Here is a 27916-nt window from a genome sequence, read left to right as displayed (position 1 = left end):
CTTCATGTTATATTAATATACTGTAATAAAATTAATATTATATAACAATAATAAAATTATCACAATCATAATATTGCTTTCTTCTTTTGAAGTCATTATTCTGCAAATCAAAAAAATCTTCTCTAGGTCAAAAACTAATTAATTTTTGGCAAAATTTTGACATGGTTTGTTGACTTTCAACTCAAGTAATAAATAAAAAGATACATTTCAATTCGAAAGCAGGATAAAAAATAAGAGTAGTGTTTTCATTTAGCAATTGCAGTTGACCCTTGAACAACACAGGTTGGAACAGCATCAGATCAGATCAGATCAGTTGCTCAGTCGTGTCCGACTCTTTGTGACCCCATGAATTGCAGCATGCCAGGCCTCCCTGTCCATCACCAACTCCTGGAGTTCACTCAGACTCACGTCCATCAAGTCAGTGATGCCATCCAGCCATCTCATCCTCGGTCGTCCCCTTCTCCTCTTGCCCCCAATCCCTCCCAGCATCAGAGTCTTTTCCAATGAGTCAACTCTTCACATGAGGTGGCCAAAGTACTGGAGTTTCAGCTTCAGCATCATTCCTTCCAAAGAAATGCCAGGGCTGATCTCCTTCAGGATGGACTGGTTGGATCTCCTCGCAGTCCAAGGGATTCTCAAGAGTCTTCTCCAACACCACAGTTCAGAAGCATCAATTCTTCGGCGCTCAGCCTTCTTCACAGTCCAACTCTCACATCCATACATGATCACAGGAAAAACCATAGCCTTGACTAGACGAACCTTTGTTGGCAAAGTAATGTCTCTGCTTTTGAATATGCTATCTAGGTTGGTCATAACTTTCCTTCCAAGGAGTAAGTGTCTTTTAATTTCATGGCTGCAGTGACCATCTGTACTGATTTTGGAGCCCAGAAAAATAAAGTCTGCCACTGTTTCCACTGTTTCCCCATCTATTTCCCATGAAGTGGTGGGACCAGATGCCATGATCTTCGTTTTCTGAATGTTGAGCTTTAAGCCAACTTTTTCACTCTCTACTTTCACTTTCATCAAGAGGCTTTTGAGTTCCTCTTCACTTTCTGCCATAAGGGTGGTGTGATCTGCACATCTGAGGTTATTGATATTTCTCCCCGCAATGTTGATTCCAGTTTGTGTTTCTTCCAGTTCAGCGTTTCTCATGATGTACTCTGTATATAAGTTAAATAAACAGGGTGACAATATACAGCCTTGACGAACTCCTTTTCCTATTTGGAACCAGTCTGTTGTTCCATGTCCAGTTTTTTTCAATAATAAATACTATAGTACTGCACTATAGTTTTTAATATAGGATGATTAAAGTCATCCAAATTTAATTCAGATGACCATTATATCTACTACAGTAGGCAAGAATCCCTTAGAAGAAATGGAGTAGCCCTCATTGTCAACAAAAGTGTCCAAAATGCAGTACTTGGGTGTAGTTTCAAAAACAACAGAATGATCTCTGTTCATTTCCAAGGCAAATCATTCCACATCACAGTTATCCAAGTCTATGCCCCAACTACTAATGCCAAAGAAGCAGAAGTTGAATGGTTTTATGAAGACCTACAAGACCTTCTAGAACTAACACCCAAAACATATGTCATCATAAGGGACTGGAATCCCAAAGTAGGAAGTCAAGAGCCTGGAATAACAGGAAAGTTTAGCCTTGGAATACAAAATGAAGCAGGGCATAGGATAACAGAATTTTGCCAAGAGACCACACTGGTCATAGCAAACACCCTCTTCCAACAACACAAGAGACAACTATACACACCAGATGGTCAATACCAAAATCAGACTGATTATATACTTTGCAGCTGAAGATGCAGAAGCTCTATACAGTCTTCAAAAATAAGACTGGGAGCTGACTGTGGCTAAGATCATGAACTCTTATTGGCAAATTCAGATTTAAATTGAAGAAAGTAGGGAAAACCACTAGACCATTCAGGTATGCTGCTACTGCTGCTGCTAAGTCGCTTTCGTTGTGTCTGACTCTGTGCTACCCCATAGACAGCAGCCCACCAGGCTCCTCTGTCCCTGGGATTCTCCAGGCAAGAACACTGGAGTAGGTTACCATTTCCTTCTCCAATGCATGAAAGCGAAAAGTGAAAGTGAAGTCGCTCAGTCAGGCCCAACTCTTAGTGACCCCATGGACTGCAGCCTACCAGGCTCCTCTGTCCCTGGGATTCTCCAGGCAAGAACACTGGAGTGGGTTGCCATTTCCTTCTCCAATGCATGAAAGTGAAAAGTGAAAGTGAAGTCGCTCAGTCATGCCCAACTCTTAGTGACCCCATGGACTGCAGCCTACCAGGCTCCTCTGTCCATGGGATTTTCCAGGCAAGAGTACTCGAGTGGGGTGCCATTGCCTTCTCCAATTCAGGTATGACCTAAATCAAATCTCTTACAAATATACAGTGGAAGTGAGAAATAGATTCAAGGGATTAGATTTGATAAAAGTTCCTGAAGAACGATGGATGGAGTTTTGTGACATTGTACAGGAGGCAGTGATCAAGACTATCTCCAAGAAAAAGAAATGCAAAAAGGCAAAATGGTTGTCTGAGGAGGCCTTACAAATAGCTAAGAAAAGAAGAGAAGTGAAGCAAAGGAAGAAAGAAAGATATACCCATATGAATGCAGAGTTTCGAACAATAGCAAGGAGAGATAAGAAAGCCTTCCTCAGTGATCAATGCCAAGAAATAGAGGAAAACAAGAGAATGGGAAAGACTAGAGATCTCTTCAAGAAAATTAGAGATACTAAAGGAACATTTCATGCAAAAATGGGCTCAATAAAGAACAGAAATGGTATGGACCTAACAGAAGCAGATGATATTAAGAAGAGTTGGCAAGAATACACAGAAGAACTATACCAAAAAGATCTTCAGGACCCAGATAACAACAATGGTGTGATCACTCACCTACAGCCAGACATCCTGGAGTGTGAAGTCTAGTGGGCCTTAGACAAAGCTAGTGGAGGTGATGGAATTCCAGCTGAGCTATTTTCAAATCTTAAAGGATGATGCTGTCAAAGTGCTGTACTCAATATGCCAGCAAATTTGGAAAATTCGGCAGTGGCCACAGGACTAGAAAAGGTCAGTCTTCATTCCAATCCCAAAGAAAGGCAACATCAAAGAATGTTCTAACTACTGCACAATTGCACTCACCTCACACACTAGCAAAGTAATGCTCAAAATTCTCCAAGCGAGGCTTCAACAGTATGTGAACTGAGAACTTTGTGATGTTCAAGCTGGTTTAGAAGAGGCACAGAAACCAGAGATCAAATTGCCAACATCCACTAGATCACATAAAAAGCAAGAGAGTTCCAGAAAAACATCTACTTATGCTTCATTGACCTTACCAAAGCCTTTGACTGTGACGATCAGAACAAACTGTAGAAAATTCTTCAAGAGTTAGGAATACTACACCATATTACCTGTCCCCTGAGAAATCTGTACGCAGGTCAAGCAGTAACAGTTACAACCGAACATTTAACAATGGACTGGATCCAAATTGGGAAAGGAGCACAACACGGCTATACACTGTCATCCTGCTTATTTAACTTATATGCAGACTGTGTATCATGTGACATGTCAGACTGGATGATGCACAAGCTGGAATCAAGACTGCAGGGAGAAATGACCAATAACTTCAGATATGCAGAAGACACCACGCTTATGGCAGTAAGTGAAGATGAACTAAAGACACTCTTCATGAAAGAAAAAGACGAGAGTGAAAAAGCTGGCTTAAAACTCAACATGCAAAAAACCTAAGATCATGGCATCCAGTCACATCATGGCAAATAGATGGGGAAATACTGGCTGACTTTATTTTGGGGGCTCCAAAATCACTGCAGATGGTGACTGCGGCCATGAAATTAAAAGATGCTTACTCCTTGGAAGGAAAGTTGTGACCAACCTAGATAGCATATTCAAAAGCAGAGACGTTACTTTGCCAACAAAGGTCAATCTGGTTGAAGCTATGATTTTTCCAGTAATCGTCTATGAATGTGAGAGTTGGACTATAAAGAAAACTGAATGCCAAAGAATTGATGCTTTTGAACTGTGGTTTTGGAGAAGACTCTTGAGAGTCCCTTGAACTGCAAGGAGATCCAATCAGTCCGTCCCAAAGGAAGTCAGTTCTGAATATTCATTGGAAGGACTGATGCTGAAGCAGAAACTCCAATACTTTGGCTACCTGATTCGAACAACTGCCTCACTGGAAAAGACCTGGATGCTGGGAAAGACTGAAGGCAGGAGGAGAAGGGGATGACACAGGATGAGATGGTCGAATGGCATCACTGACTCAATGGACATGAGTTTAAGCAAGTTCTGGGAGTTGGTGGTGGACAGAGAAGCCTGGCATGCTACAGTCCATGGGGTTGCAAAGAGTCAGACATGACCAAGCAACTCAACTGCACTGAACTGATAGTACTACACAATCCACTGTTGGTACACATCCAGGGTAATGGAGAGTGAACTATAAGGTTACAGGTGAAGGGTTGGCAAGCCTAACCCCTAAATGTTCAGGGTCAACTATTCATCAACTTTCTAAAATGTATTCCTAAGCTAGAACTCAGTATCCTCCAAGTGGATGAATAATGACGTATTCACATAAATTATATAACACTTTAACACTAATCTTCATTAGAATTTCTAAAAAGAAAAGCTACCATTTCCAAAAATACTACAGAAAGCCAAGTGTGGGTTTGGAGACCAGGAATTTGAATTAGGACCCATGCATATAGTAGTGCTGTGATTTGCATTCAACAATCTCAATACCAAGGAATAGACTGGCAGATACTAAGTTAGACTGACCTAGGCTGGTGGCTAAGCACGGTAAATTAAAAGAACACAAAAAGTGAGAGAACATGTTTACATAAGTTTGAGAGAAAATTAAGCGTACTTAAATGCATTAAGGGTAATGAAATGCCAGATTTGGGGGGCAGTGACATGTAGAGGTACAAGGGCTAGGAAAATTCTATATCATCACAGAAAATGAGTCATAGATCTCATATATAGAACTGTTAAGGGATGACGATTTACAATACTGACATAATAAAGAATTATTTAATAAGAATCAAGTTCAACAAACTCTAAAAGGGGAAGATGCATGGTTTATACCAGTGAAATCATCCCTTACCTACTGGTTGGGAAACTGTAGACAGATCTTCACAAGTTACAAGAAAATTCATTTAAATGCCTTTAGACTTCAAAAATACAAAAAGAAAATATTAAAATGTGTATTTTTCCTCTTCTGTTTGATCAATAGGAAATATACAATTTTAAAAATGATTGCCAAAAGAGGGGAAATGTTACAATTTTCTTGAAAAGGTATGTTAGGACAGCATCACCATTTCACAACATTTTACACTGTTTTTCAAATAATGCCTAGTGTTATTACCTTGAACTGAAAGTACTAAGATATTCATAAAAATTTTTATTTCTTCAAAAAAGTAAGGTATGTGATTTGAAAGTACTTAAAAAGTTAAAAAAATATTCTAAAACAATGTTATTAAGAAATACTAATTATTCAATACATGCCTGCTGACTCAATATAGAAGGATATGAAGCATATGTACAAAATCATGCTGGGACTGAATATCGTCATTATTCTGAGGAGAGCAAGGAAAAAAAAAACTAACAGTGTTAAGTGATGTAGAATATTCACTTAAATATGAATGGAATTTTTACTAAAATACAGAGAATAGTACCTCATAGTGGTTTTGATTTGCAGCACTGTTTACAATAGCCAGGACATGGAAGCAACCTAGATGTCCATCAGCAGATGAATGGATAAGAAAGCAGTGGTACATATACACAATGGAGTATTACTCAGCCATTAAAAAGAATTCATTTGAATCCGTTCTAATGAGATGGATGAAACTGGAGCCTATTATACAGAGTGAAGTAAGCCAGAAAGAAAAACACCAATACAGTATACTAACACATATATATGGAATTTAGAAAGATGGTAACAATAACCCTGTATATGAGACAGCAAAAGAGACACTGATGTATAGAACAGTCTTATGGACTCTGTGGGAGAGGGAGAGGGTGCGAAGATTTGGGAGAATGGCAGTGAAACATGTATACTATCATGTATGAAACGAGTTGCCAGTCCAGGTTCGACACACGATAGTGGATGCTCGGGGCTGGTGCACTGGGACGACCCAGAGGGATGGTATGGGGAGGGAGGAGGGAGGAGGGTTCAGGATGGGGAACACATGTATACCTGTGGCGGATTCATTTCGATATTTGGCAAAACCAATACAATATTGTAAAGTTTAAAAATAAAATAAAATTTAAAAAAATGAATAAATAAATTTAAAAAATAATAATAAATTAAAAAAAAATTAAGCTCAACATTTCTAAAGAGGAAATAGAGTCCTTCTAAGTGTTCATTTGAAAACCTGATTCAGCTGCAACTTCCCAAATATGATATTTCTTTGGTGAATCAAACACTTCAAAATTTTGAAGAAAAAGAATTCAGTGAGTATTGAAGAAAAAAAAATCTATTGGACTATTATGTTCAATGCTGATTTTTCAATAAACAACTATGTTTATTGAAAAAAATAGATAAATAAAAAAATAAAATACAGAGAATACATAGAAGAACTATACAAAAAAGATCTTTATAACCCAGATAACCAGGATGTGTGATCACTCACCTACAGCCAGACATTCTGGACTGCAAAGTCAAGTGGGCCTTAGGAAGCATCACTACAAACAAAGCTAGTGGAGGTGATGGAATTCCAGTTGAGCTGGAATTCAAAACGATGATGCTGTGAAAGTGCTGCACTCAATATGCCAGCAAATTTGGAAAACTCAGCAGTGGCCACAGGACTAGAAAAGGTCAGTTTTCATTCCAATCCCAAAGAAAGGCAATGACAAAGAATGTCCAAACTACCATACAATTGCAGTCATCTCACACGCTAGCAAAGTAATGCTCAAAATTCTCCAAGCAAGGTTTCAACAGTATGTGTGTGAATCAAGAACTTCCAATGCTCAAGCTGGATTTAGAAAAGGCACAGGAACCAGAGATCAAATTGCCAACATCCAATGGATCATAGAAAAAGCAAGAGAGTTTGAGAAAAACATCTACTTCTGCTTTATGGACTATGCCAAAACCTTTGACTGTGTGGACAACAAGAAACTCTGTAAAATTCTTCAAGAGATGGGAATACCAGACCACCTTACATGTCTCATGATAAATCTATATACAGGTCAAGAAGCACCAGTTAGACCAGACATGGAACAACTGAAGCTCCAATACTTTGGTCACCTGATGTGAAGAGCTAACTCATTGGAAAAGACCCTGATGCTAGGAAAGATTGAAGGCAGGAGGAGAAGGGGACAACAGTGGATGAGATGGATGGATGGCATCACTGACCTGATGGACATGAGTTTGAGCAAGCACCAGGAGATGGTGATGAGCAAGGTAGCCTGGCGTGCTGCAGTCCATGGATTTGCAAAGAATTGGACACAACTGAGCAAATGAACTGACTGACTGATCAAAAATGTCCCATTTATCACATAAGTTAAGGACTTAGTTAACAAATGATCACGGGACACTTAATAAAAAAAAATACAGTACAAAATATAGGCAACTACTACTTAAAGAATTACAATTCTTCATTAAGTTAACTTTTAACAACTAGAATCCCAGGAGTCAAATGATACCAAAAATTACCAATTAACAGACATCCAAAAAAGTCTATTATTCAGAGAAGCGGTTTCTAGGCAAAGTGGAAAAAAAATGGAATATTTTTTTCCAAATAATTTATTGCCCATTTCTAAGAAATAATTGGTACATGCTGATAATTCCCTGAGAGCTAAGAAACACACCTTATTAAAAGATGTAATTAAACAAAAACCACAAACCAAAAAACACAAAACAAACAAAAAGATGTAATTAGTCTCCAGAAATTACATGCACTGACAGAGAACAGACACTCAAATTAAGCTTGTAGAGTAAGCCCTTTAGATAAAGCAGAAAAATGTTGTGTGTAAAAACCTTTCATTTAGAAAGTGCATGCGAGTGCAAAGTCACATCAGTCGTGTCTCTCTCTTTGTGACGCTATGGACCATAGCTCATCAGGCTCCTCTGTCCATGGGATTCTCCAGGCAAGAATACTGGAGTAGGGTGCCGTTACCTTCTTCAAGGGATCTTCCTCCCCGAATCTGCATCCCTAAGGTCTCCTGCATTGGCAGGTGGATTTTTTACCACTAGCACCACCTATGAAGCCCTTGGAAAGTAGATTTCAGGTTTGTTTCATCTTTGAAAAATTTGGAGGTAACATAAAAAACATTAACGGATATACGTTCTCTCTTGTAAAACCCAATCTCTTTCATACATTTAGCTTTATGGCTAAACCTTCCAGTTCTCTCAGAATATAAGTTAAAATAAATATACAATCTTTAAAAATGGGGATGTTAGAAATCTAATCTGAAACATTCAGAAAGTTAAGGGAAACTGCCTATCTTTGGAGTGGTGGTGGTAGATAAAACTTCAGATTATAATTTTTCCTTGCCAAACTGAAAAGTAACAATTGCTAATATATAACTTTCATTGTGAATTCACTTTTCATCATGATCTGTTGCTTGAAAAGCAAACACTATGATTTAAAATACTAGACAATCAGTAAAGGTACCCTCAACAGTTTAGCATATCTCCATGATAATAAATACAAGCTTATTTCCAAATTACCTCAAAATTACTCCATATGGTCTTCAAAAAAATTAATCAAAGATTCTTATATTCACATAAGCATGACTGCAAAAAACACACTTATACCTTATATTCACATTTATACCTGATTGTCAACTGGAACATTAACCTGGTATATGTTTATTACGTACTCACAAGAAAGCAAACAATATTTTTTAAAAAGAGAAAGTAGTCAACAACAGAGAATATAAGGTATTCTTATATTTCGTAACTGTCTTTTCGTAACTGCTCATTAAGGTATGAAGAAGTGCTAGGTAGAAATATTCTATATTGAAATTTTTAAAAAGTCAAAGCACAAGCTGGAATCAAGATTGCTGGGAGAAATATCAATCACCTCAGATATGCAGATGACACCACCCTTATGGCAGAAAGTGAAGAGGAACTAAAAAGCCTCTTGATGAAAGTGAAAGACGAAAGTGAAAAAGTTGGCTTCAAGCTCAACATTCAGAAAACTAATGGCATCTGATCCCATCACTTCATGGGAAATAGATGGGGAAACAGTGGAAACAGTGGCAGACTTTATTTTTGGGGGCTTCAAAATCACTGCAGATGGTGATTGCAGCCAGGAAACTAAAAAATGCTTACTCCTTAGAAGGAAAGCTATGACCAACCTAGATAGCATATTGAAAAGCAGAGACATTACTTTGCCAACAAAGGTTCGTCTAGTCAAGGCTATGGTTTTTCTAGTGGTCATGTATGGATGTGAGAGTTGGGCTGTGAAGAAAGCTGACTGCTGAAAAATTGATGCTTTTGAATCAATCGATTTTGTGGTGTTGGAGAAGACTCTTGAGAGTCCCTTGGACTGCAAGGAGATCCAACCAGTCCATTCTGAAGGAGATCAGTCCTGGGTGTTCTTTGGAAGGAATGATACTGAAGTGGAAACTCTAGTACTTTGGCCACCTCATGCAAAGAGTTGACTCATTGGAAAAGACTCTGATGCTGGGAGGGATTGGGGGCAGGAGGAGAAGGGGACAACAGAGGATGAGATGGCTGGATGGCATCACTGACTCGATGGACGTGAGTTTGAGTGAACTCAGGGAGTTGGTGATGGACGGGGAGGCCTGGTGTGCTGCAATTCATGGGGTTGCAAAGAGTCTGACACGACTGAGTGACTGAACTGAACTGAACTGGATATTTTAGTATTAAGATTAAAAAACAACTTGCTGCATTTTAAGGACAGAGAGTCCAGAAATGCTGGTAATATTCAAGCAACTATTTAAAATGATAACGTGATAAGTTGCTCAGTCATTTTTGATTCTTTGTGAGGCATAAACTATAGCCTGCCAGGCTCCTCCCTCAATGGAATTCTCCAGGTAAGAATATTGGATTGGGTGGGCCATTCTCTTCTCCAGGGGATCTTTCCCACCCAGGGATAGAACTGGGGTCCCGTGCATTGCTGGCAGATTCTTTATCATTTCAGCCACCAGGGAAGTCCCATTTAAAATGTGACCATAATAATAAAGAACTTCTAAGGTCAAAATGTAAACTCTTCTTTGATGATCATTAAATCCAGAAATATCTTGGATCTGATCATTTAAAAGGTATTTCTGATTCAAAAACAAAAGACAATCAGCCTAATAAGTACCTCAAAGAAAATATATAAATGTGTAACAAGTGCATAAAAAGATGTTCAATACCATTAGTCATTAGGGAAATAACAGTGATGAAATACCACTGTATGTACAAGATTGGTTATAATTTTAAAGAAAAGAAGGGAAAAAAAGGGTGAGGGGATAAATTCTGGCAAGGATCTGTACAAACTGGAACCCTTAATATATTTCTGGTGAGAATGTATATTGTTGTTGCCACTGTGGAAAGAGTTTGGTAGTTCCTCCAGAAGCGCATATTTACCATACGAACCATCAATTAAATCCCTGCAGGTATATACTCAAATGAATAAAAAAGAGGGATTCAAACTCTGTGGACAACCCAAATGTTCATGAACTCATGAATAGATAACAGGACACAGCCATATAATGGAATTATTATTCAGTTACAGAAAGGAATCAAGTGCTAATACATACGACAATCTACATGAATCACAAAAATATTATTACCTATAAGTAAAAGAAGCCAAATAAAAAAGGTCATATAAAGCAATGATTTCATTTACATGAAACATTCAGAAACGGCAAATCCATTGTAACAGATAACCTATCTGTGGGTGTCAGGGGCTGACAGGAGGGAGTGAGGAACAACTGCTTTCATTCTAGGGGTTCCATTTGGAGTGATGAAACACATCCTAGAACTAGACACGGAGTATGCTTGCACAGTATCATGAATTAAGTAAATTCTACTGAATTGCACACTTTAAATGATTCATTTTATGTTATGTGGATTTTACTTCAGTGAAAAAAAGAACACACAAAAAAAGGAAAGACTCTTTATCCTGTTAACGTTACCCACTGAGGCATTCTAAAGAAGCAACATCACAAAATTTGTCTTTTAGTAGGGTTTTCAGCAGCTCTGTAGAACACAAATTGGTGGAGAGACAAATAGCTGTAGCGAGAACAGAGGGAAATCATCCTATAATTGAGAAAAGAACAAACGAGAGTAAGGAAGGAAGGAGTATCAGAGAATAATAGAGGGGAACAGTGAAACCCAGGGGAGACTTTTCAAGACTGTCAAGCAGATAAAGGAGAGGAAATCACAAACAGTGCCTGTGACACTCCAGCTGAGTGTCAGAATATGTCAGAAAACGAGCTGGAAGTCATCTGTTAAGGGGCTGTAAGAACCCAAGAGAAAACAGTGGGTAAAGATTTAAAGGAGAAGGAAAGAAACACTGCAAGAATTAAAAGAAGAAGATCCAGCTATGGAAAAGGAGGGAGAGGAACCAGAAAGGAAGAAAACCTGAGGAACAGGTATCACAGAAGCGAAGCCAGAGAGGAAAAAAGCTTCAAACTGGTGGTAGAGTCAACACTGATAAATGAGTCAAATGAGATGAGAACTATCAAGTGTTCAGTGGATTGGATGACCAAATCATAATCAGTGGCTCCTACTACCTGAGTTTCAGAGAAGTGGTAAGAATAATGAAGAGATAAAGAAGTATAGACTACATTTTCAAATATTTCAACTGAAAAGGAAACTAGATAGATAAGGAGGATTTTGGAGAGAGATTTTCTTATTGGGATGGGAGAGAAATTAAGCACATTTATAACAAAGATAGTGAAGACCAGGGAGGGGATAAGATTTGAAGGTAGACTCAAGGGTGAGAAGAAAAGCACAAATGAAGGATGTTAGATATAAAATGAAAGTGGAATAACTAATTCTCAAATATTAGATAGAAACAATGAAATAAAGATATGGATGCAGTTAAGCATGACTACACAACAAGACACTGAAAACACTTCTTTAAAGCCAAAACAGTTGCTCAGTTGAGAAGCTGGGAAGGTATCTCCTGGTAGAGGGATAAGAGACTGGGTAGATGTGAGGATACGAAAAAATTATTAACATAAAATCTAGAGAAAAAGAGAACGCTAAAAGCAAATTAAAGAACTGAAAAGAAGTTTCACCACCTACACTGTTGCTGAGAATGTAAATTGGTGCAGCCACTTACACGTAATGGGGAACATTACAAAGGTTCCTTAAAAAACTAAGAATAGAGTTGCCATATAATCCTGCAATCCTACTCCTGGGAATATATCTAGGAAAACTCTTACTTAAACACCGTGATGTTCACAGCAGCGCTATTTAGAGTAACTAAGAGTGGCTCAGTCATTCAAGAACTCGCCCACAATGCAGGAGACCCGCATTCGATCCCTGGGTTGGACGATTCCCTGCAGAAGGGAATGGCTACTCACTCCAGTCTTCTTGCCTAAACAATTTCATGGACAGAGGAGCCTGGCGAGTTACAATCCACGGGGTTGCAAAGAGTTGGACATGAGTGAGCCACTAACAAGATGTGGAAGTAAACTAAATGTCCAGGAAGTAAGTCAGATAGAGGAAAGCAAATATTACATGATGTCACTTATTTGTGGAATTTTAAAAGACGATACAAGTGAACTTACTTACAAAACAGAAATAGATACACAGACATAGAAAATAAGCTTATGGTCACCAACAGGATAAATCAAGAGTTTGTAATTAACTTCTATACACAACTACATAGAAAACAAGCAAACAACAAGGATCTATTGTACAACACAGAGAACAATATCCAGGATGCTGTGATAAACCATAATGGAAAAGAATCTAAAAAAGAATAAATATATATAATAAATAAGTTTTATATATATAATCACTTTGATGTACACCTGAAACTAACACAACATTGTAAATTAATAACTCAATTAAAAAAAGGAAAGAAAAGATGTTTCAGGGTGCAACTTAGTTTGGAAAACTGAGTTATTCTGCCTATTTACAAAGAGTATGGTTTTATACAAATTTCTACTCATCACTGGAATCAAGATTGCTGGGTGAAATATCAATAACCTCAGATATGCAGATGATACTACTCTAAAGGCAGAAAGTGAAGAGAAACTCTTAATAAAGAGCCTCTTGATGAGGGTGATAGAGGAGAGTTAAAAAGCTGGCTTGAAACTCAATATTAAACAAACTAAGACCATGGCATCCGGTCCCATCATTTCATGGCAAACAGAAGAAGAAAAAGTGCAAGTAGTGACAGTTTTTCTTTTCTTGAGCTCCAAAATCACTACAGGTGGTGACTGCAGCCATGAAATTAAAAGACACTTGGTAAGGCAAATGGGCTTCGGCGGCTCCTTGGCAGGTGGCAGCAGTGGCCGTATCGCTTCCTCCTGGCCTTGTTAATGTCGGGGCCAGGCCTTGTTAATGACGCCCTAGAGCCCGGCCTTTCCTGGGGTAGGGGTGGGAGGGGACGGGGTGGGGACCAGACATGTCAGACATGTCAGAGGTGACTCGAAGTCTGCTGCAGTGCTGGGGCACCAATTTTAGGAGAGGCAGAAGATCTGAAGAAGCTAGAACCAATCCTAAAGAATATTCTTACATATAATAAAGAACTCCCATTTGATGTTCAGCCTGTCCCTTTAAGAAGAACTTCAGCACCTGGTGCAGAAGAGAATTCGGAATTTGAAGAAGATGAAGAAGAGGGTGGTGCTGGAGCAGGGTCTCCTGATTTCTTTCCTGCCAGAGCTCCCAGTATTTAATTACCAAGGCTGCCATCAGAACCAGGAACGACGTTACTACCAGAATTGAGAAAACTGGCCTAAAAGATGCCAGGCAATGCACTGATCCCTATATCACAGTTAGGGTAAAAGACCTGAATGGCACAAATTTAACTCCTGTGCAAGATACTCCTGTGGCTTCAAGAACAGGAGATACATATGCTCATTTTAATGTAGACATTGAGCTCCAGAAGCATGTTGAAAAATTAACCAAAGGTGCAGCTATTTTTTTTTAATTCAAACACTACAAGCCTAAAGAAAGGTTTACCAGCACCGAGTGTTTTGCTTTCATGGAGATGGCTGAAATTAAACCTGGGCCAACTGTAACAGAACTATACAAGAAACCCACTGACTTTAAAAGAAAGAAATTGCAATTATTGTCCAAGAAACCACTTTATCTTCATCTGCATCAAACTTTCCACAAGGAATGATCCTGACATGAGCACCCTGGAACTTCTGTGAATCTCACCACTCCATAGAATCCATCATAGCTCTGTGTAGCATACGCACCCCTCAATAGGCAGGAAGCAAGCCGGACACAGGTTGACAGACCAGAGTGAGTTCATTACAAGCTTTAGCACAGAATTCAAAGTCCAGCATCACTGACGAAACAGACTCCTTTGGATACAGCCTTACTGTAGATCTTGAAACATTTTCACTTTCTTATTAATTGTGCAATTAATAGTCTCTTTTCTAATCTACGACTACTCCCACCCTGCTTCCTGGAACAACACTGTTGTGGGTGGGATGTTCTTGTCTTCGAACGTAATATAGCAATAAGAATGTGCTAGAATGTCCATTTCTGCTCCAATATGCTCTTTAGCAGACTTTGGGTTGATGTGGGGAGGAGAGCATGAGACTGCGTTAGAGGAAATGGAACCAATTATGCTGCCCAAGGTCAGTTTGGAAGTTTATAGCCTGATCCTTAGAGACAGCCTCAATTCACCCCGATCTCATGGCTTTCCTGCCTAGAAATCATGTGCCTTGGCCAGTCTCCCACATGGGAGTATTTGCAGGTTGTAGCTGGGATTTTTCCAGATGACCAGATTGTTCTTCTGAAAGTGACCATATTTTTAGTCATGTTGATTAGCTTTTTTCCTATATCATATTGTTACTCTTTCTGATAGTGATTCTAGAGTTAATGATGAAAGCATCTCAGAATAATTACAAATTCTTAGTGGAGTTATAATGTCTTCTAAATCATGTAATCTGAAAATAATCTGAGTCAGATGCTAATGAGATATTGCAGGAATAACTGCTATTTTTCTGACAACTGATTGTGAAACCTTAAAACCTGCATACCTCTTCTACAGTGATGAGTATGCAAATCTGGAGATATTCTATTTTTTTTAATATAGGTGGATAGTATTGCAATTTATTTCCTATTTAGATATACTGACATTCATCCATATGGAAATATACAAGTCATTAGCTTATTATAATATGACTATTTACATTCTTTTGACTTAATAATGGAGCCCAGATAAAACTTTCATAGTACATACAGTGGATATTTTACACAGAACAAGAAGATTTGGGGTGGATGTTCTGTGGGTCAGACGTGGAGCCCACATGTTTAATATTCACTGTTTTAAATGACCAATGCTAGAATGCACAAAATGCAGTGCCAGTACGTGGCCTATTTTTAAACGAATGTAACAAGCCTTACCTTGGACGACAGGTATCTCCTCATGGTAAGGAGCAGTGGCTGCACTTTGCTGGAGCAGCCGTGAAGAGATACCCCACGTCCAAGGTAAGAGAAATCCAAGTAAGACGGTAGGTGTTGCGAGAGGGCATCAGAGGGCAGACACACTGAAACCATAATCACAGAAAACTAGTCAATCTAATCACACGGACCACAGCCTTGTCTAACTCAATGAAACTAAGCCATGCCCTGTGGGGCCACCCAAGACGGGCGGGTCATGGTGGAGAGATCTGACAGAATGTGGTCCCCTGGAGAAGGGAATGGCAAACCACTTCAGTATTCTTGTTTTGAGAACCCCATGAAGAGTACGAAAAGGAAAAATGATAGGATACTGAAAGAGGAACTCCCCAGGTCGGTAGGAGCCCAATATGCTACTGGAGATAAATGGAGAAATAACTCCAGAAAGAATGAAGGGATGGAGCCAAAGCAAAACAATACCCAGATGTGGATGTGACTGGTGATAGAAGCAAGGTCCGATGCTGTAAACAGCAATATCACATAGGAACCTGGAATGTCAGGTCCATGAATCAAGGCAAATTGGAAGTGGTCAAACGGAAATGGCAAGAGTGAACATCGACATTCTAGGAATCAGTGAACTAAAATGGACCAGAACGGGTGAATTTAACTCAGATGACCATTATATCTACTACTGTGGGCAGGAATCCCTTAGAAGAAATGGAGTAGCCATCATAGTCAACAAAAGAGTCTGAAATGCAGTACTTGGATGCAATCTCAAAAACAACAGAATGATCTTTGTTCGTTTCCAAGGCAAACCATGCAATATCACGGTAAACCAACTCTATACCCCGACCAGTAAGGCTGAAGAAGCTGAAGTTGAACAGTTCTATGAAGACCTACAAGACCTTCTGGAACTAACACCCAAAAAAGATGTCCTTTTCATTATAGGGGACAGGAATATAAAACTAGGAAGTCAAGAAACATCTAGAGTAACAGGCAAATTTGGTCTTGGAGTACAGAATGAAGCAGGGCAAATGCTAATAGAGTTCTGCCAAGAGAATCTACTGGTCATAGGACACACCCACTTCCAACAACACAAGAGAAGACTCTACACATGGACATCACCAGATGGTCAACACGGAAATCAGGTTGATTATATTCTTTGCAGCCAAAGATGGAAAAGCTCTATACAGTCAGCAAAAGGAAGACTGGGAGTGACTGTGGCTCAGATCATGAACTCCTTATTGCCAAATTCAGACTTAAATTGAAGAAAGTGGGGAAAACCACTAGACCATTCAGGTATGACCTAAATCAAATCCCTTATGAATATACAGTGGAAGTGAGAAACAGATTTAAGGGACTAGATCTGATAGACAGAATGCCTGATGAACTAGGGACAGAGGTTCGTGACACTGTATACAAGACAGGAATCAAGACGATCCCCAAGAAAAAAATGCAAAAAAGCAAAATGGCTGTCTGAGGAGGCCTTACAAATAGCTGTGAGAAGAAGAGAAGCGAAAAGCAAAGGAGAAAAGAAAAAATATAAGCATCTGAATGCAGAGTTTCAAAGACTAGTAAGGAGAGATGAGAAAGCCTTCCTCAGCAATCAATGCAAAGAAATAGAGGAAAACAATAGAATGGGAAAGACTGGAGATCTCTTCAAGAAAATGAGAGATACCAAGGGAACATTTCATGCAAAGACGGGCTCGATAGAGGACAGAAATGGTATGGACCTAACAGAAGCAGAAGATATTAAGAAGAGGTGGCAAGAATACACAGAACTGTACAAAAAAGATCTTCACGACACAGATAATCATGATGGTGTGATCATTCACACTCACCTAGAGCCAGACATCCTGGAATGTGAAGTCAAGTGGGCCTTAGAGCATCATTACAAACAAAGCTAGTGGAGGTGATGGAATTCCAGTTGAGCTATTTCAAATCCTGAAAGATGATGGATTCTTTACCACTGACCCACCAGAGAAGCTCCCGTGACAAGCCCAGATAGCATATTAAAAAGCAAAGATACCACTTTATCAACAAAGCATGTGAGATGAGTGCAATTGTGCAGTAGTTTGAGCATTCTTTGGTATTGCCTTTCTTTGGGATCAGATCTGATCTGATGCTAATGCTAAATCTAGGGATTTTTCTAAAATGTTCTATAACTTACATTACAAATGATTCCTCAAAACACAGGATTAAAAATACCCAAAATATCACATAAGGAGTGTCACTTAAAATCAATATTTGTGGATATTCAGTTCAGTTCAGTTCAGTCGCTCAGTCATGTCCGACTCTCTGCGACCCCATGAATTGCAGCACGCCAGGCCTCCCTGTCCATCACCAAGTCCCGGGGTTCACTCAGACTCACATCCATTGAGTCAGTGATGCCATCCAGCCATCTCATCCTCTGTTGTCCCCTTCTCCTCCTGCCCCCAATCCCTCCCACCATCAGAGTCTTTTCCAATGAGTCAACTCTTCACATGAAGTGGCCAAAGTACTGGAGTTTTAGCTTTAGCATCATTCCTTCCAAAGAAATCCCAGGGTAATTCTACAACAAGTATAAAGATACTCTCTAATTTTTTTTTTTTTTTTTTTTGGCCAGCTTCATGGCATGCAGGATCTCAGTTGTTCAAGCAGGGATCAAAACCATGTCCCCTTCATTGGAAGCATGGAGTCCTAACCACTGGCCTGCCGGGAAATTCCCACAACTTTTATTCAAGGTCATTGTACTTTTATTTTTCAATGTGGTCTAATTACACAAAACCTATATTGTTATAAAAAGAATTTCATCCTGAGATATTCCAGCCACAGCCTATCACATTTTTTAGTGTAACGTATGGGGATGAGGAGGAAAATATTCAGACTGCTCATGAGTCAAAGGTGAAAAGTGAAAGTAAAAGTCGTTCCGTCGTGTCCGACTCTTTGTGACCCCATGGACTACACAGTTGGTGGTATTCTCCAGGCCAGAATACTGGAGTGGGCAGCCTTTCCCTTCTCCAAGGGATCTTCCCAACCCAGGGATCGAACCTAGGTCTCCCATACTGCAGGCAGATTCTTTACCAGCTGAGCCACAAGGGAAGCCCAAGAATACTGGAGTGGGTGGCCTATCCCTTCTCCAGTGGATCTTCCTGACCCAGGAATCAAACTGGGGTCTCCTGAACTGCAGGCGGATTCTTTACCAACTGAGCTATCAGAGGGAGAGTCAAAGGTAAAAGTATGCAAATGTGATATAAAATATGTATTTGTCTCCTTTCATCAAATTCTAGCCACTAGCACAATATTTTCTGGTTATATTATCTACCTTTAAAAAACGCCTCAGTTCAAAATACAAGTCTGCTACTTACTAACCATGAGACCCTGCACTACTTCTATAAAGAGCCATTAACTCAAAAACTATCAAGGGTCTCCTATTTAACTGTAGGTACATGCTAACAAAGTAGTCAGCCAGTGTTTGCCTGTTCATCTCTTTCTCCCTTTTTCTATATCCAAGCACGTGCATGCATGCACACTCACACACACACACTACGACAGAAGGACATAAGACCTCCAGATTGAGGCAAAAATGGCAGCAAGAGAAATATCTTAGTGCTGCCTTTTTGAGCACCAGTCCTCAGGGGACAGTGCAGTAAGGACAGGATGCTACTAGTGCCAGCGAAGTGCATCAGAGGACAGTAATTCCAAAATTTAGAAACCGATCTACATGCGGCAGCTGTTCCAAAGTGAAAGATTATTCATTACTATAGTATTACAGACAGTCCTTGACTTAGGATGGCTTGGTCTACAATTTTTGGACATTATGATGGTGGGAAAGCTACACTCATGCCTGGCAGTCCAGTGATTAGACTCCACGCTTCAATCTCTGGTCAGGGAACAAAAATCCCACATATGGCCGTGGACAAAAAGAGAAAGAAACTACTATGAATTCTGAATTTTCCCCAGGCTAGCAATGTTGTTCAGTCACTCAGTAATGTCCGACTCTTTGCAACCCCATTAACTGCAGCACACCAGGCTACCCTGCCCATCACCATCTCCCAGAGCTTGCTCCAACTCATGTCCATTGAGTCAGTGATGCCATCCAACCATCTCATCCTCTGTCATCCCCTTCTCTTTCTGCCTTCAGTCTTTCCCAACATCTGGGTCTTTTCTAATGAGTTGGCACCTTGCATCAGGTGGCCAAAGTTTTGGAGCTTCAGCTTCATCATCAGTCCTTCCAATGAATATTCAGGGCTGGATTTCCTTTAGGATTGACTGGTTTGATCTTCTTGCAGTCCAAGGGACTCTCAAGAGTCTTCTCCAACACCACAGTTCAAAAGCATCAATTCGGCTCTCAGCCTTCTTCATTGTCCAACTGTCACATCCATACACAACTACTGGAAAAACCATAGCTTTGACTAGACGGACCTTTGTCAGCAAAGTAATGTTTCTGCTTTATAATATGCTGTCTAGGTTTGTCATTGCTTTTCTTCCAAGGAACAAGCATCTTTTGATTTCATGGCTGCCGTCACCGTATGCAGGGATTTTGGAGCCCAAGAAAATAAAGTTTGTCACTGTTTCCATTGTTTCCCTATCTATTTGCCATGAAGCGATGGGAGCAGATGCCATGATCTTAGGTTTTTTGAATGTTGAGTTTTTAAGCCAGGGTTTTCACTCTCCTCTTTCACCTTCATCAAGAGGCTCTTTAATTCCTCTTTGTTTTCTGTCATAAGGGTGGTGTCATCTGCATATCTGAGGTTACTGATATTTCCCCTGGAAATCTTGATTCCAGCTTCTGATTCATACAGCCCAGCATTTCTCAGTAAGTTGTATAATAACTCTCTCTAGATGCTGGGCAACTTCAAGTTGTAGTGAAGTTTTAGTTACTTACTGCAGTGTTCTGCTTGAACTTAAAAAAATGCATTACAAATGCATATCGTAAACATAATCACAAAAAATGGAAGCAGTGGATGAAATACGAGACGCAATAACACACCTAGTAACTCACCTGCAAATAGATCTTTCCTGTCAATATAATAGTTGCTTTTACTTAGATTAAAAAACAATATAAAATAAAATGGAGCAATGCCATGAAATTCAGGAGCTATATGGACCACAGAAATCAAGTCTAAAATAATTATCTAATTTATAATTATCTAGCTGATCCTGTTCACAGCACCAGTTGTCTTGCTGTTCACACTGAGCACACTGTTCACTGAACCCAGGGTAGGTGAGGCAGGAGCTAAGAGGCTGGAAGAAGACTCGAGGAGACGCAGGAACTGCTGCTGTGCTTAGTTGCTCAGTAGTGTCCGGCTCTTTGAGATCACGTGGACTACAGCCCGCCAGGCTCCTCTGTCCATGGGCATTATTCAGGCATAAATACTGGAGTGGGTTGCCATATCCTCCTCCAGGGGATCTAACCAACCCAGGGATTGAACCCAGCTCTATTACATTGCAGGAGGATTCCACACCATCTGAGCCACCACTGAAGCCCAAGAATACTGGAGTGGGTACCCTATCCCTTCTCCAGGGGATCTTCCCAACCCGGGAATCATACCAGGGTCTCCTGCACTGCAGGCAGATTCTGTACCAGCTGAGCTACCAGGGAAGCCCAGGAACTACAGACACATTTATTCTCACCTGGCTGGCACAGCAGCCATAACACAGCCTCTCTCCTGGCTGATGCAGCAGCTATAACATAACCATAACATAATTATAACATAGCAAAAACATAGTCCCATATAACATATCTACGATGTAGCTCCAATGTAGCCATGATGCAGCAGCAGCCAGGGCTTTCATGGTGAAGCTCATGTAGGCATATGGCACAAAGCCCCCATGACCAAGCGAGTACCTCGTGATACACATGTGCAGTGTTATAAATGACCTCAGCTGTTACACAGCTGTGCAAAGTCATTGTTTCCAGAATATGGGGCGAGAGGGCGTGAGAGCGTGGGGCAACAGAGCCTGACTGGCACCATCTTGTTAATTTCCCCACAATAATCATATCTAATTAATTATGAAGTATTATTAAATTATTAAATAGTTGAATCACTTGCCCAAGATCACTCAGCTACTTGCTGGCAGAGCATGGAGTAGATTTTCTACTTTGTGAGTTCCCATCAGGCCTTTGACTGTTTCTATCATCCCAGATATTTATAAAGTTTTCCATAAGACTATACAAATAATGTCTTCAGCTCTAAATAGCCATAAAAGAGTTAAAGTTCATCATGTTTTTGATAAGATATGACATTCATTTAAAAACAATAATTCTTTTCATACCTACTTTAGGACTCCATGGATAATTATCAAAGCATACTAAGGATGAAGGAACTGTGTTATAGGGGTATCTTTACTATTTATAAAGGAATTGTATTGAGGCCCAGAGATGCAATTTATCCAGCTAAAAAAACTCACATAGGCACTAGAATATTTCTGTGAGAGTCAATGAAGCTGTGCATGTGATTCATTTCAGGGCAGCATAGGATGTGCTGAACGGATAAGAATATAGAAATTACCAGCTTGCCTCTGGCAGTAAACTTACTCCAGATGCTCAAGAGAATGATGAGTTCATTTTTTCCTATTCCCATATGAAACTTCTGCTTAACAGTGGTAATCAGTAGAAAAACTAAAAAAGCCACAGGTTTACTTGCCTGCATTACAAGTCTTACACTAATTTGTTAAATACATATTTTGACCACTATTTTAAAGTGAGGATTTTTTGAAAAAGGAAAACTTTTTTAATGTAGAATGATTAACAGTGTTTATAAAATCTTACTTCTTCTCCATACATAAAAATTTTTATGTATGTAATCCAGAAAAACTATTTTTTTAATCCCTAAGGAACTCTATACACAAAATTAGACATTTCAAAAACAAGATTGCTTCTTTAAAACATTATGAAACACTTTTATAATTTGTATTTAAGTGATTTTAGTGTTCTCAGTTTTTAAGAATTTTTTTTAAAGGAAAAAAAATGTAAGAAATGTATCTCAGAAGTCAACTGATTAAAGACTGGAAATCAGTGAAAATTTAGACTAGCTTGCAGTAACTACAAGCTAATTAAACAATTACATTGGATTAGGCCAATCCATGTTAAATTACACACTATTATGACTTAAAAGCATTTATCAATATGCAACAAACTGTCAATATAAAAATTTAAACTATCAGAGAAAAATCTAAATGATACATAAATTCAACTAAAAATATATTTAACATTATAGTATTTCTCCATGCCAGAAGATCACATTATAAGATATAACTATTCAATATAATAAAAATCCAGTGTTTAGGAAACTTCAAATCACTATTTTTTAATTCATTTCATGACATGAAAATAAGGGAAATGAATTTACAACTCGAAAAATAACAGAACTTTCAAAATACAACGAAACTTAATATTATTAAATATTTCTTTGACGGCCTTAGTAAAAACAAGCTGAGTTTTATAGAAAAAGTAGGAAACAATTTGTGGACTAGTAAACTGATTCATGGAAATAAAATAATGAGACAAATCTCACATTTTCATATCAATAGTTCTGATACTTTTATATAAAAATATTTACGTTTGTCTAGAAGAACCACACCTTACATCAAAAGCTACAAACAGATTGAATGTAAAATGGTGGGAAGTGATGTATCATGCAAATATCCAGAAGAGACCTGAAATGGCTATTGTAATGAAAAATTAATTAGGTAACTCAGATAAGATGGGTAATACAATGAATAGAATGACCACAAACTACTGAAACTGACTCACGAATAAACACGTAATCTTTAGAAACCAATACAACTAGTGAAGTAATTAGTAATCAAAAACTACCCACAAACGAAAAAGATCAGATGACTTTACCACTGAATTCTAACAAATATTTAAAGAAGAATTTAAAAATTCTCCACAGATTCTTCCAAAAAACAGGAAAAAAAGACAAACCCCAATTCATTTTATAGAGCAGTATTACCACGATACCAAACCACAGACAGAAATAAGGTAATTACAGACCAATACGTCTTATGAATATAATGTAAAAATCCTCAGTAAAACATTAGCAAAAACAAATCCAGCAATGTATAAAAATGAATTATATAATATAACCAATGAGATTTAATCCCAGGAATGCAAGATTGGCTTAACATCTCAAAACCAACTAATGTTATACATCATATCAACAGTATAGAAAACAAAACTCATATGCTTCTGACAACAAACACAGAAAAGACACCTGGCAAATCTAACACTATTTCAAGTTTAACAGATTCAACAAACTAGTAATAGACAGGAACTTCGTGAATATGATAAAGAACATTTAAGAAAAATACACAGTAAACATCACTGTGAATGACAGGATACTTGGCCCTCAGACAAGGAACAACACAAGGATGTTTACTCTCATCACTTCAACATTATACTAGATCCCTGCTTATTTAACTTATATGCAGAGTGCCTCATTTGAAATCCCAGGCTGGATGAAGCACAAGCTGGAATCAAGATTGCTGGGAGAAACAGCAACAACCTCAGATACGTAGATGATACCACTTTAATGACAGAAAGTGAAGAGGAACTAACAAGCCTCTTGAGGAAGGAGAAAGAAAAGAGTAAAAAAGCTGGCTTAAAACTCAACATTCAAAAAACAAAGATCATGGCATCTGGTCCTATCACTTCATGGCAAACAGATGGGGAAAATGTGGAAACAGTGTCAGATTTCATTTTCTTGAGCTCCAAAATCAGTACGGATGGTGACTGCAGCCACAAAATTAAAAGATGCTTGCACCTCGGAAGAATAACTATGACAAACCTAGACAGTGTATGAAAAAGTAGAGACATCACTTTGTCAACAAAGGTCTGTACAGTCAAAGCTATGGTTTTTCCAATAGTCATGTATGGATGTGAGAGCTGGACCATGAAGAAGGCTGAGTGTCGAAGAACTGACGCTTTCAAACTGTGGTGCTGCAGAAGACCCCTCAGGGTCCCTTGGACAGCAAGGAGATCAATCCAGTCACTCCTATAGGAAATCAATCCTGAATATTCATTGGAAAGACTGACATTGAAGCTGAAGCTTCAATACTTTGGCCACCTGATGTGAACAGCTGACTAACTGGAAAAGACCCTGATGCTGGGAAAAACTGAGGGCAAGAGGAGAAGCGGGCAACAGAGGATGAGATGGTTGGATGCATCACTGATTCAATGGACAAGAGCAAACTCAGGGAGATAGTAAAGGACAGAGAAGACTGGGGTGCTGCAGTTCATAGGGTCACAGGAGTCAGACACAACTTAGCCACTAAACAACAACAAAGAGGCACTAGTCAAGGCAAGTAGGCAAAAGAAACAAATAAACAAATGGGTTCCAAACTGGAAAGGAAGAAGGAAAAGTATTTGTACTGTGTTGACCAAAAAGTTTGTTTGGGTTTTTCTGTACAATGTTATGGAACACTCAAATGAACTTTTTGGCCAAACTAATAGATAACATATTTAGTACATTGAAAACCGGAGGGAATTCACTGAAAAATATAAGAACTTAGTTCAGAAATATTAGAAATGAGTTCAGAAAAGCTACGGGAAATAAGATCAAAATTTGAATAATGAATTCTATCTCTATACACTTGCAATGAACAACTGAAAAATGAAATTTAAAAAGTAATTCAATTTACAATAACACCAAAATGAAAAAATATGGACGTCCTTGGTGGTCCAGTCGTTAAGAATCTGCTGGTCAATGCAGGGAACACAGGTTTCATCTCTCTTCTGGGAAATTCCCACATGCTTGGGAGCAACTAGGCCCATGAGCCCAATTAATGAGCCTGTGCTCTAGATCCCTCGGGGCACAACTACCGAGCCCACAAGCAGAAACTACTCAAGCCCACGCGCCTAGAGCCTGTGCTCCACAACAAGAGAACTACCACAATGAAAAGCCCGGGCACTGCAGTGAGAGCAGCCCCCACTTGCCGCGGCCACAGGAAGCTTGCACACAGCAATGAAGACCCAGCACAGCCAAAAACAAATTATTTTTTTAAATAAAATATATTTGGAAATACTTTCTTTTAACGTGAAAAACTTCTGAAAACTATAAAACACTGTTGAAAGAATTTAAAGATCTAAACAAATGAAAAAACATCCCACTTTTTCAGAGTCAGAAGACTTCACACAGTTAATATGGCCAGCAATACCCACATTGATCCTAATCAGAGTCCAAGCTGTATTTTTTGTAGAAATGTGCAAGCTGACTCCAAAATTCATGTGGAAAACACATGAAGGAGAACCAGAGAGTGATAGCTGAAGAGTATGGGGTTTCTTTTTGAAGTAATAAAAAGGTACCAAAATTGACACTGGTAGTGGCCACACATATTTGTGAATATAGGGAAAACCATGGAACTGTACCCTTTCAATGATTAAAAGTCTGGCAGACGAACTATACCTCAATAAAATTATTTTTTTGAAGTAGCATGAGAACAAAGGTTTAAAAAGTTAAAGCACAGTTTTCAAAGTACCAAAGAGTGGTAAAATTTGTGCTAAGTACATATTTTACTGTTCTGAGTCTTTTAAAATTTGAAAATACCCATATAGCAACAATTAACTATAACAGCACAAACTGAGCGTGCTAGTCTTGCATTTTTCATAAGTAAACAACTGTCAAACAATTTTCAATAAAATGACAGTCAAATAAATACATATACAAAACCCCAAGAATAGTTACTTGTGTTATGTAAGGAGCTGCATGACATGGGGAACTATTAGGAGAGCTAACACATGGTGGATTTTCCAATAAGTCAGTCCAAACATATATAAAACTCTGAAGAGGCCACAAATAGCAAAACAAAACCAGAGACAGAAAGAAGCAAAAGTAATGATTTCCAAAATTATTTCAATGTACACAATATAGTATGGCAAGTGTAAGAAATCTTGGGAAAAGGATGATAAAAATTAAAATTTAAACGTTAAAAAAACAAAATTAGGACGTTGCATCCAATATACTTGTGTTAGTATACTATAAAAGGAAGAAAAAAACTGTAAGTAGAAAACTGTAACTTCGGATATCACAAAGGTCATGTGTGTGCATGCTAAGTCACTTCAGTCGTGTCCAACTCTTTGCAACCATTTGGACTATAGCCCACCAGGGTTCTCTCTCCATGTGATTCTCCAGGCAAGAATACTGGAGTGGGTTGCCATGACCTCCTCCAGGGGTTCTCCTCAACCCAGGGATAGAACCCACATCTCTTATGTTCCCTGCATTTTCAGGCAGGTTCTTTACCACTGGTGCCACCTGGGAACTGTACCTTTGGATATCACAAAGGCCAGAGCACAAGAAAATGAGGACAAATGTTCATCATTCAGGCCAGTCATAAAATTTTTCTTATTTTAAATTTCTGACATAAAGGATAATGGTGTATGTCTAATGAATAGTTTATTAAGAAATATTTCTTATGGAAGAAGGTTGTACTGTTTTTTTAAAAAAGCATTTGAAAGACAGTGTCCAATGTTCTGCATATCACACTAATCCTGGTATAATTAGCAAATGGACAATTAAATTGCTCTTACAAAAATCTGACAGTGTATTTTAATTTTTCAAAATTATACACAATACTTAAAATTCATAATACATAACATGTAATAAAAGTGATTAAAACAGTAAGAAAGCACATGAGTAGAAAAAAATTCTCCCACAAATAGTAATTTCTTAGTTTTCCTCCCTTGGCTGCCAGTTTTATATATTTTCTTCCAGAATTTCCAGTGTTATGTTTATTTATTTCTTGACTCTATTTTGATCCCCTGGTCTTTAATCTATTGTATCTAGATATATACAATAAAACTATATATTCTAGACTTCCCAGAATAATCCATATTTCTACTCACTTTATCAAAACAAATGGTACATAGGCCCTCATTTTCATAAAAGATGAAAATGCTTAGTTTTGAATAGTAATAGAGTTCCCAAGGAGAAGGCAATGGCACCCCACTCCAGTACTCTTGCCTGGAAACTCCCATGGACGGAGGAGCCTGGTAGGCTGCAGTCCCTGGGGTTGCGAAGAGTCGGACACGACTGAGCGACTTCACTTTTACTTTTCACTTTCATGCACTGGAGAAGGAAATGGCAACCCACTCCAGTATTCTTGCCTGGAGAATCCCAGGGACGGGGGAGCCTGGTGGGCTGCTGTCTATGGGGTCGCACAGCATCAGACATGACTGAAACGACTTAGCAGCAGCAGCAGCAGAGTTCCCAAACTAGGAACCAGAATACATCTTCTGAAACCTGGTTCAAACAATATTTTTAGAATGAAAAGTCACTAGGTGCAGAAATAAAAACTATCATACTTGTCAAAGTGTCAAAAAGTGTATGAGAATACAGGGAAATAACCAAGTTTTTCCTCATATAATATAAGCAGTGCAAAATTCTGACACACGATGAAACACTGAAAACATTTC

The 27916-nt window shown here is 38.8% G+C and overlaps 1 protein-coding gene and 1 pseudogene across 6 annotated transcripts in view; one reads left to right on the top strand and one right to left on the bottom strand.

Annotated features, from left to right (window-relative positions):
- Positions 1–27916, bottom strand: part of ADK (adenosine kinase) — a 550282-nt gene that overhangs the window by 314835 nt on the left and 207531 nt on the right. The window lies entirely within an intron of this gene.
- On the top strand, positions 13482–14352 carry LOC109553633 (axin interactor, dorsalization-associated protein-like; annotated as a pseudogene).

This window comes from Bos indicus, chromosome 28 (assembly GCF_029378745.1).
Source record: "Bos indicus isolate NIAB-ARS_2022 breed Sahiwal x Tharparkar chromosome 28, NIAB-ARS_B.indTharparkar_mat_pri_1.0, whole genome shotgun sequence".
NCBI classification, from domain to species: Eukaryota; Metazoa; Chordata; class Mammalia; order Artiodactyla; family Bovidae; genus Bos; species Bos indicus.
The sequence above is the reverse complement of the archived record's forward strand: the minus strand, read 5'-3'. Positions and strand labels throughout refer to the sequence as shown.